The sequence below is a fragment of the Neomonachus schauinslandi genome, chromosome 5, assembly GCF_002201575.2.
Source record: "Neomonachus schauinslandi chromosome 5, ASM220157v2, whole genome shotgun sequence".
Taxonomy (NCBI): Eukaryota; Metazoa; Chordata; class Mammalia; order Carnivora; family Phocidae; genus Neomonachus; species Neomonachus schauinslandi.
Window position 1 is genome coordinate 31,420,680 of NC_058407.1, and position 12,005 is coordinate 31,432,684.

The window sequence follows — 12,005 nt, forward strand, 5'->3', positions numbered from 1 at the left end:
GGAGAAGCAGGCTTCCCGCGGAGCAGGGAGCCCGATGCGGGGCTTGATGCAGGGCTCGATCCCAGGACTCTGGGATCATGACCTGAGCCAAAGGCAGACACTTAACAACTGAGCCACCCAGGTGCTGCCCCACAAATTCAGTTTTAATTAGAATTGTCAAATAGACGAAGTTTGCTTTCAAGTCCTCCCATTCCTTTTTTTGGAACTTCTCTCTGCTTTTGCTTTTTTTCAGACATCATTCTTAATACCCGCAACTTGCCTCACTCAGGCACTGTCCCATGTTCCAAAATAACTTTCATACTTTTTTTTCAAAGTTTAAGGATTTCCGCTTGTGGCTTATGGCATTTTCAGCTCTGACACATCTAGCAGTTGAAGTTCACATCTGTAGTGTGTTCCCATGGGCATTCTGAGCATGAGAGCTTCAACTCTTCCTTCTTCTCTCAAGAAACAATTACAGGATGCAGAAGTCTGAAAAGGGTATCAGCCTAAGGAAAAAAAAAATGGAATCCTCTCTAGTTTTTAAAGTATATTATTAGCATCAGTATTAGTAGTATTATTACTATTAATAAAGCTGTGATATTCTCAACTGATCACTACATCATTGTGTGAAGATAGCACAGTTAAGGATGGTGTGGGGGATAGCTTAGGGAATATAGTCAATAATACTGTAATAACATTATACAGTGACAGATGATAACTATAGTTACTATGGTGAGCATTTCATAATGTATGTAATTGTTGAATCACTATGTTGTACACCTGAAACTAATATAATATTATATGTCAACTATACTTCAATTAAAAATAAAAATTAAAAAAAAAGTAATGAATTAGAGGAAGTAATCCTTATAAGGCTGATTCCCCCTAAGGCAAACATTACTGACACTCTTCCTTAGGAAATCTACAATTTTTTCAACCATTTTTATTTCAAAAGATGCAAATTAAGAAATTCCACACAAAATGAACGTACACTTTTGTCTCTTTATATCTATTTGCCTTACTTTCATCTCCCAGTTAGACCATATTTAATCGTAAATAGAGAGATAGTCAATTTTTTATTGGGATAGGATATTCTAACTTGCCTCTATGACCCATAGGAAAGAAATAGATTTACCTAGATGACAATTCATTTCCTTCCATGGAACTGAAAAAAAGTAAAAGAGTTAAAGTAAATTACTCTGATGTCCTGAGGATAAACACATGCTAATACACAAATAGTTTTCTATTTACAAAAGAGAAGAGAGAGGGGGGAAAAAAGAAAAAGAAAAAAAAGGAAGGAAGGAAGGAAGGGAGAAAAAAAGAGGGAAGGAAAGAGAGAGGGAGGAAGGTAGAAAGGAGGGAAGGAAGAAAGGAGGAGAAAGAAAAATGTAAAGGCAGAAAAGAGGGAAGAAGGGAGAAAGGGAAAAAAAAATTTTATGGCAAGACATTTTGTCTTCAACAAAACTATCAGCTCCTTGGAGGAGGTCAGGGACTAAATTTTATATGGCATTGCTTTTGAATCTTCTACTGCAGTGGGCACATGGTAAGCATCCCACAATACATATTAGCTGTTAGAAATAATTAGCCTGCAAATACACAAGATATATTGGAGATTTTTTTTGTTTTCTTTTAAAGAAATCAAACCACATTAAAAGAAAGGGGGAAAAAAACTTCCCAAGCTATTTAAAAGGAAAAAAAATGTATTTCTCACAGTGTGGCAAAAGCTACAGCATAAGGGGGTCATATTTTTCCAGTGAGCTGGTTCCTTTTGACGCCATATGGCAGTATCAGCCCATGTTACTCTGCCAAACTCAGGCAACTCAAAGGTCATATTGAGGGAAGACCTCCAGGAGCTGGAACAATTGAGAAAATGTGTGTTAATGACTTAATTCTCCTCTCTTTTTTCTCTTATTGTTTAATCTCTTCTAGGTATAACAATTGCTTTGCCATGCATTACTTTCAAAATTAAGTGCTCATAGAATTTGTTGCACTTAACATGACTCAAAAATGGGTTGAGGACACATAATTCTAATCTAGTGACATTCTGGTTGAGTAAATTAATAATATCTCAATGACTCTAAAATCAATTCTAATCTAGTCAGGTTCTGGTTTAGAGACTGTCCTTGGGAAAAGAATATAGAGATGTTATTACAGTATAGTTTAATAGACATCAAGGAGGTATAAACAGGATGCTATGAAAAATAACTGATTATTGAAACAAATTATTTGCAATTCAAAGTTGAGTATAACAATACATGTATGAATATGTGGGACCATTATGGGCTTCAAAACACTGAAGAAGTCAGGGAAGGCTTCCCAGAAAAGGTGATATTTGAGCTGAGGTGGAAAAGTTGAGTAGGAGATGCCAGGTAAAAAATTCAGGTGGAATGTCAGAGGAAACAACATATCAGAAGCCATAAATTTGTCAACAAGTCTAGCTTGGGTAGGAAACACTAAGACGTTTCCTAAAGACAGAAGGGCACATATCAGGGAGTGATGTAAATAACACCAGAATGAGAGATTAGCTACAGAATATGAAAGGTGATTTGAAGTAAGCCAAGAAAATTGCACTTTTTCCTGCAGGCAGGGATCTAAAATAACTTTTTATGAAGAGGAAGAACATGGATAAAATTTCTCTTCTCTCTCTCTTTTCCTTCCTTCCCTTCCTCCACTACAATGTAGAAAGTGAACTGGAGTAAAAGGAGACACTGATGGGAGAAAACCCAGTTAGGAGATAGTTGCTAACGTTTAAATAAACAGTAATATTCATCTGGAAAAAAGCAGTGACAGTGGAAACAAAGAGGTGAAGATAAAATTGAAAAGCATTTCGAGGTAGAATTCATAGGGTTTGGTTACTACACGAGTGAGTTTGTGTGGAGGGTAAGATAACAGGGGGCAGAGATAGAGATGTAAGAATCGAGAAGACTGAGAAGATTTTTAGCTTAAGCCTAAGTGACATCATTGCCTTAGAGGAGCCATTCAGGAGACAAGTAGTTTTAGGATCAAGAAAACATTTTGGAAAAGAAAAAGTGATCTACTTTGCAAATTTAACTTCTGGGTATCTTTAGAGATATTAAAGAAATGAAAGAGGACATTTGAAATGGTTGATCTTTCAATGTCAGATCCAGTACACAGAGAGAAGTTTCCTCCTGCTCTAAGAACAGATGTGGTGTACAGTTAACCCTTGAACAACACAAAGGTTAGAGGAGCCACCCTTCTGCCCAGTTGAAAATCCATGCTTATCTTTTGATGCTCCAAAAATTTAACAAACTAGTAATAGCCTACTATTGACTAGAAGCCTTCCCAATAACATGAACAATCAACACATCTTTGGTAGGTTATGTCTATTATACACTGTATTCTTACAATAAAGTAGCGAGAGAAAAGAAATGTTATTAAGAAAATCATAAGAGAAAATACATTTACAGCACCATACTGTACTTACTGAAAAAAATCTGTGTGTAAGTGGAGCCATGCACTTCTACCCCATGTTGTTCAAGGGTCAACTAGAAGCCCAGAAAGAGTGAGGAAGTGAAAGGGGTTTTCTAATCAACTCTCCTTCCTCTAAGAAGAGACACTGTTAACATACTGAGTTCAGGGTGAGGTCAGGCTGAGGTTAAGAAGAGTGAATAGAGGTTGGGGAGACCAGAAGAAATTAGGAACGAGAAGGAAAATTTGCTAAATACAAGTGAAAGGTTTAGCATGGAATCAAAGTCAAGATGAGATTAAACACTAAACAGTTGTATAATCCTCTACAGCAAGAGAGAAGGAAGTAAATGGGTTATTCTAAAAAGGTAGAATTCAGTTCCCCCCTTGGAAAGCCACAATTGGAAAGTCTGTAAAGTTTTGGCATAAGTTAATAATACATGTACTAACATCTCTGGAACTCGGAAATAAGTTAGATTTGGTTAAATATCTATGTGTGAGAAACTGAAGTGCATTCTTGGCTGGAAGAAACCAGACAGACTAAAATGAGCTCTACTGGTCATTAAAATATCATTACTAAGTTAGCAAACTGCTATAATAGATCATCTTGTGTTACTTTATCCATTTTTAGAAAGGTGAAATTCATCTTAGAAAAATCTTAAAGATACAAAATAGCTAATTATTCTTGACTTTTCAATGCAGTGATATCCTTAAAGAGTGTTCTGTTTTCACTCATTTCCTAAATAAAAACATATTCACATTATGACTTCTGATTGAACAGAGCCAAACCTATGTTTTTGTCCTCTTGGTCCTTGACCACTTTCCTGAGTATTAGATAATATGATGCATACTAACTGGTTATTGACCTTTTGCTGACCTTGCTCCAATGAACGTTAAATCCAGTTGGAGAATCTGTAATGAATAGCAAAACACACAGGCAACTATTTTATTCCGTTGTCCCTTGACCCTTTCAGCCAAGCGAAGTGCCAACAGAAATGTAGCAGAGCCCAAATCTCCACTGCTTGATATGCATGGGCTTATCTTTTGTTGGCTATGCATGACCTTTTTTTCTGAATGGCACACAAGAAACTGCATGAGATACTAAGGCAAAATATTCATGTTCAAGTTTCCGTAAGCACACGAATCTCCTTATATCACAATTATATTTAGTTTTCTTTTGAAAGAGGACTAGTTCCTTTAAAGGGTAAAAGGATGTTCTATCAACAAGAAGATTCCAGGTAGATATGCTCAAAACTAGAGGACTGAAGTGGAGGGGCATAATACAGATGTCATATTGAAATCAACTTCAGTGGCTTGATATGTTTGAGGTTATCCAAATTCCAGAGGTTCTCTTTATGACTTGTAAACTCAGAATTGCCTCAGACTGCATATACATAAGCCCCCCACAGGATTCATCACTTTTTAGTGGGTAATTTTTTTTTAAGATTTTATTTATTTATTTGATGGAGAAAGAGAGAGAGAGCACACAAGTAAGGAGAGGGGCAGGCAGAGACAGAGGGAGAAGGAGGCTCCCCACTGACAGGGAGCCCGAGGCGGGACTTGATCCCAGGACCCTAGGATCATGACCTGAGCCGAAGGCAGATGCTTAACTGACTGAGCCACCCAGGCGTCCCTAGCAGGTAATTGTTTTGACTTTTAAGGCCAACTGCATGCTTCTACTATTCTTTCTTGGTTATTCTAGAGATTACAATTTGTATGTTGGACCTATATGAAATATAACTTTTATACTCCCCTGACAACTCTAGAACTTTAGAACACTTCAATTCCATTTATTTTAGTGGTATTTACCACTAGACTATTTCCTCCAATTCTTCACTTCTTCCCTGTGATAGAAATATACGTCCATAACCTTTGATTTAATGTTGGAGTGCCCCCAGTAGAGCAAACAGAGTATATTTCCTTGAATTATTGATATTTAGTAACCTGCTTCAGCCAATGGCATGTTAATGGAAGTAACATAAGCCTAAGTTTCAAATGTGACTGCACAGTTTGCCTTGTATACTTGAACTTCTGCCATTACCATGAGAAGGGAGTGCCCTCAAGAAACTCATGGCCCAAGAATAAGATATATGGAGTATATCTGAAATCAAACTGCAGCCTGCAGCCAAGCCCAGCTGAACCAGCCAAGCCCAGCTGACCATATATATAGAGACCCTAGCCCCATATATACATATATATATCACCGAGATTTGGGGATTGTTATGTAGCATTATTGCAGCAATTGCTGATCAGTAAAACTCCTATTTAGTACCTTCATATTTTATTGAAGAATAATTGGAGAAAAGTAGAACTAGCATAAATTTGCTTCTGCTTAGTGGTAGCTTCTACAAACTAAAATTTTCCCAGGACCACAGCTATTTATTATTTATTTGTTCCTAATTGTTATTTATATAATGTTAATTAATTTTTTAAAGATTTTATTTATTTATTTGAGAGACAGAGAGATAGAGAGAGCATGAGCAGGGGGAGAGGGAGAAGCAGGTTCCCCACTGAGCTGGGACCCCGACATGGAGCTCAGTCTCAGGAACTTAGACCCTGACCTGAGCCGAAGGCAGACACTTAACTAACTGAGCCACTCAGATGCCCCTAAATAATGTTAATTAATTATCCCATTTAAAATACAACTAGTATATAAATATTTCTTTAAAAAGCTATTTGATTTTCAAACATTTTAAATTTTTAATGCAAATTTTTTCTACTCCAATAAGCACATTGTTCACATAAGTTTCTAGGTATTTTTAATACTGTACTCCAACAATTACTCTCTTACTTTGCCTCTCAACCTTGAAAATGGAAATCATGATTTGCTTGCTACTATTGAATGGTACTGTCTGAAAATCACTCAAAATACATTTTGTAGAAAAGATTTTTTTATAGTACATGCTTCTCTCAAATCAGACAATACGAGTAATTATTGAATACAGACTTAACAATTACTTAACCATACCTCTCCCCAAAGGGAGTGGATTATTAAACTGCATTTATTCAACTTAATGTAAAGCAGTATGATGAAAATCTTAACTGGAGATTTTAAGTTAAGATTGTAAGTTAAATATGTTAAATGAATGTTTGGAAGCCTAGCACACAAGTTTGGAAAAGGACCTATCAATATAGTGTAGGCACATGTGGATAAAAAACTAATAAACAAAATTCTCCTCTTCTTCAATAAAACAATAAGGAAACCAGATAACAAAGTAGGAGATGAAAGGCTACTGGTGGGACTTGAGACTGGGATGAGGTTAACTCTTAGGAACTAAGACTGAGAAACGAACATGGAGCTTCTCAGTGTCTAAAAGTGAAATCCTCTCCAAGGGAAGAGTGTCATGAGCATTCAAGGGGAAATTGGAGAAGTGGCCCCAACATGGAACCCCAGCTCCAAAGGCAGAGAAAGCTTGCTTCAGGAAGTGTGCAAGTGACACTCTGGTCTCACTGGGCCCACCCAGTGGTCTGGCGCCTGGAATCTGTACAAGGTGTGGCGGTAGTAATGACGACATTTACATCAATGGGATAAAATGGCAGCTAAAGAGGATCCTCAACAGTGTGCAATGGAACTGGCAGTTACAAGACCACCAGCTAAGAGTTTTGAAGATAAGGAGCATCAGGGTCTAGAAGGATGTTCCCACAATCAGCACTGACAACATAATTTGAGGTCACCATAAAGCTGGAACAGTTGTCTATGGGGACTAACAACAATTTCTTTTATGTTGTCTGATTCTAATGATTAATCTTAATTTTAGTAGATAAATCCTGTCAGAAATTTAGATGCCTGGGCTGCCAAGCATTTATTTCATTTAATTAGCTTGATAAAGCTAAAGATAGAAACATAGCAAATTGGTTGGGAAGGCAGGTTGTAAAATAAGACTAACCTGGGTTTAAACCCCATTCTGTCATTCACTAGCTCCTTGATTTTAGTTGCTAAATTTCTCTGTACCATTTCCTCATCTATAAACTGCAAATAATAATGGTAACTTCTGGGGCACCTGGGTGGCTCAGTCGTTAAGCGTCTGCCTTCGGCTCAGGTCATGATCCCAGGGTCCTGGAATCGAGCCCTGCATCGGGCTCCCTGCTCGGCGGGAAGCCTGCTTCTCCCTCTCCCACTCCCCCTGCTCATGTTCCCTCTCTCGCTATGTCTCTCTCTGTCAAATAAATAAATAAAATCTTAAAAAAAATAATAATAATAATGGTAACTTCTTCATGGGATTGGTATAATAATTAGTTAGCACATATAAAAGACTTAGACCATTTCCTGGTACTAAGTAAATACTAAATAAATGCTAGTTATTATTATTACCTGCTTTATCTCAAGGAGAGTTCATGAGGCCTCCCTTGTCTTCTTCTCCTGTCCCTCTAAGCCAGGAATACAATAATCAAAGTACGAAGGAATGGGAGGCAAGGACCAGATGTGACTTGGTGACAAATTCACAATACTTCTGCCTTTGTTTGTGCTTGATTGAATGTGTTTGGGGGGTAAGGGAGATACCTCTCTTCTTTCCTTCTCCTGGCTGCAGCCTAGGAAACCAGTAGATAAGAATGCAAAATTTTACATGGTGGAAGAAAGAAACAAATGATAGAATTATCTTGGTAATGCCCTGGCCCCTGGATGGATGGCATGTTTGTCTTTCTCTTTATTCTTACTTTGGGGGTTGGCTGCTTTAATGAAACAGTTCAGATTTAATACATTCATTCTGGAATAAACATTACTAAATTTGGAAGGAGAACAGTTTGAAACTAATGGAAAGTGGCCAGAGAAAAATGCTAAACCCAAATTACCAATGTTTGTTGAATAGAGAAAAGAAAAAGCATGAAATCAATGTTACTTCATAATACAATACTTTGTGTAATTATTTCTTTTTCTTTTTTTTTTTTTTTTAAAGATTTTTATTTATTTATTTGACAGAGAGAGAGATAGCGAGAGCAGGAACACAAGCAGGGGGAGTGGGAGAGGGAGAAGCAGGCTTCCTGCCGAGCAGGGAGCCCGATGTGGGACTCGATCCCAGGACCCTGGGATCATGACCTGAGCCGAAGGCAGACGCTTAACGGCTGAGCCACCCAGGCGCCCTGTGTAATTATTTCTAATTTTAGGAATTATAATGGGCAAAATGAGTCTTTATGAAGTATTAAATGGATACAAATAAATAAAAAATTTATAACAAGGAACTAGACATTACCTGAATGAAATTTCCTAAAAACAAATAAAATCAGAGAAAACTAAATGTGAAGGTTGAGTAAATAAATTATGGCATGAAATGGACTATAGTGCAACCATTAAAAAATGCTATAGATCTATATTTTTTGAAATCTAAATATATCCATGATATACCTTCTGTGATAAAAGCTGATTACAAAGTGGACTTATAGCATTAAATAATTTTACTTATTTAAATTAAAAGGAGTGGGCAAAATCATGGGTGTGCCTGTAAGTGTGTGTATGACTATGAGACATTTTGGAAAGATGTATATAAAGATGTTAAGGGGCACCTACGTGGCTCAGTCAGTTAAGTGTCTGACTCGTGATTTCGGCTCAGGTCGTGATCTCATGGGTCGTGCGATCGAGTCCCCCATCAGGCTACATGCTCAGCAGGGTGTCTGCTTGAGATTCTCTCCCTCTCCTTCTCCCTCTGCCCCTCCCCCCAGTCATGTGCTTTCTCTCTCTCTCTAAAATAAACAAATAAAATCTTTAAAACAAAATAAAATAAAGTTTGATTGAAAAAAGTTAAGCTTATTCATAAAATTTTAAATCTCAGTCCGCATTCATCTGAATCATTTTTGAAAAGCAGTTGAAATAGTGACCAAGATAGATGTAAAAGATCAGAGGAATGTTTGTCAGTCAGTTTTTCAATGTGAAACCTCGAATCAGATTGGACTTCCAGAAAAGTTGATGTATATGACTCCATGTCTTCATATCATACTAATCAAAATAATAAGCACAACAGGAAACAATAAAGGAATCTCCACTTATAGAGACATTAGTAAATTACCAAATTCCCTTACTGCAGAATCTAAAATATATTTGCCATTTTTAATAATATTTGATCTAAATAAGAGGAAGATGCTCACCTTTGACACATATATCCCATAATTAAGACTGGGATGCTGTTTGGGGGAAGAAAGTAAGCAATATCCCTACAAGTCCTTTACTTGGAGATTGGACCCTTGCAGTTTGGATGGGTTGCAGAAGTATGGGTCACCATTTTGGATACCCTACACGAATGAGCTCTGTGAAGTCAGGAACTGTAATGTTTTTTGTTGTTATTGTTAACAATCTTATCTTCAGTTTCTGGCATCTAACAAGGGCTGAATAAATATTTATTGAATAAATGGCTGAAGTTGTTTCCCTTCCCACATAATGGCAGCAATAGAAGGAGAAACAAAATGGCAATGTCATTTTAATTGAACCCAACCAAGTTTCATAACCAGGAGGACACAGCTGCTCAGCCACAGAAGAGAGGTAACCAAACAGGCATAAATATTCATCCATCAAGTAAAAATCCTTAGAGTATTACACTGATACGGAAATCTGCCAGGATGATCTGACCAGACTCTTTAAAATGGATGAAGAGCTGAAATCCAGGAGACTTAAGATTTAAAATAACTTGAAATCTCATACTTTTAATCGTTGTATTGTACTGCGTCTTTTTCTAAGGAGGATGCAAATAATCTTCCCAATGACTAAATTGTAATAATAGATTTGTAAGATAACATTAGACTAAAATACTATCTTGCTCTTCCAGATGGCTCTAAACTAATTAGAGTAATAAGAGAACTTCTCTGATGCAGTTTTAATCAAAGACTTAGCGATTCAGAACACTCTGAGTGACTGCACAAAAGCTACATGAGACTCATAGAAAGTCAGTATGCAACCTTACCAAGATCTGGTCTCAAGCTGTGTCTTACATACAAGAGGTCACAAGGTTCCACTGGGTTTTAGAATGGTCTTGAGATTTTACGGCCTTGCCTTCTAAGGATATTTTCCACATCTTAAATTCAATATTTGTTTTTAAGATGCAGCTGATCAAAAGTCATAACGGCATCTTATTTTGGCTAGACATTTGTTAGTATCACTTTGAAAGTAGCTTTTAAAAAAATGTGGTAAAAAACACATAACACAAGATCTACTCTCTTCATTAATGTTTAAGTGTATAATACAGTATTGTTAACTATAGGCACTATGGTGCACAGCAGATCTCTAGAACTTTTTCATTTTGCATGACTGAAGCTTTATACCTACTGAACAGCAACTCTTCACTTTCCCTTCCCTAAGCCTCTGGAAACTACCATTCTATTTTCTGCTTCTATGAGTTTTCCTATTTTAGATACTTCATAGAAATAAAATCATGAGATGGGTATATATCACTCCATATCTATGATTATGTGTATGCAAAAATATATTAGAAGTCAAATCAAAATAAATAAGAAAAATAAGTAGGAAGAAAGAAATTTGGACGGTATAAAAACTAATCAAAAAGACACCAAGTAGAAATGCCTTAATTATTTATCTGCATATCCCACATATTCTTGTTTTCATCAGTCTATGACTATAATAAATCTATACTTTAATCAAAAAAATCATAACCAATTTAGTTATAAAAACAGTTCATTTGTCTTTTTCTTAACTCACCTGTGCAGAAAGACTAAATTATAGACTTGTAACAGACCAACATCTTTAAGCATAAGTTCATTTAATAAGGATGTAGTTTATAAATAAGGTCGGTCGAGGCATAACTGTTAAATAACTGAAAATTACTCTGGCTAACTCAAGCCAGAAATTTATTAGATTACTAAGAGAGCACACAGACGTGAAAAATATATTGAACCACCATCTTGCCTTGACACAGTCTCAGGACAAAGGCTGTTCTGGGTCTTCAATATCAGAAACTATTGAACCTTCTCTTGAGTGTTGGTATCAGTTATCTCTGTGCTAGTAACCTTGATTCTCTATGGGGCTCTGTTCAAGTTTCATGCTTCCAAGAAAGAGAGTTGGATTTGCACAACTTAGATGAGGCATCTCTGACCTTGATAAATTAGTCAGGCAAGTGTTTGGGGGCAGAGAGTGGTGACATCAGCACAGCGACAGGGTAAAAACTGAAAACAAAGACATTGCTCCAATTTGTATCATTGTAATGGGTTATCCTACAGTCAGAGCAATGTTCTCTGGAGGTGGAAGTGGATGCTGATGCACCTCTCAGAATGTGGCTTGACCACAGTTGTGTTTGCTCTGGGACTAAACCAAGTAGAGTTATAGATCTTAAATTGATTTGAATAGGCAGAATACAGTATGTCAAATCCTACAGCCCTGGCCTATGACTAGAATTTAATATTAGAGTTCCTCTCTCTTTCCCTTTCCTCCAGTTTCTGTTGATAGGAACAGTAGCCACATTTTCTTTGCTTCATCTTTTTCGAGCTTGCTTCATAAGAAGTGAGAGCTGCTTTCTCACAGACTTAAGCAATTCTGTGTTTAGCTCTTTAGACATGGAGGACTGAATCTTCTCTGATCATTGCTTGCACTAAGGCATAGACAATATTGCAGTAATAATATGCTAGAAAACGTAAGATCATATCTATCTCTTTTAACCAAGATT

The 12,005-nt window shown here is 36.8% G+C and overlaps 1 long non-coding RNA gene across 1 annotated transcript; it reads right to left on the reverse strand.

The window, feature by feature from the left end:
- Positions 1–451: 451 nt before the first annotated feature.
- Positions 452–7,753, reverse strand: LOC110577871. The gene is made up of 3 exons (XR_002480146.1): positions 7,718–7,753; positions 1,115–1,144; positions 452–485 (listed from the first exon to the last, which is right to left on the reverse strand). It is a non-coding gene; the product is annotated as an uncharacterized LOC110577871 (long non-coding RNA).
- Positions 7,754–12,005: the final 4,252 nt, after the last annotated feature.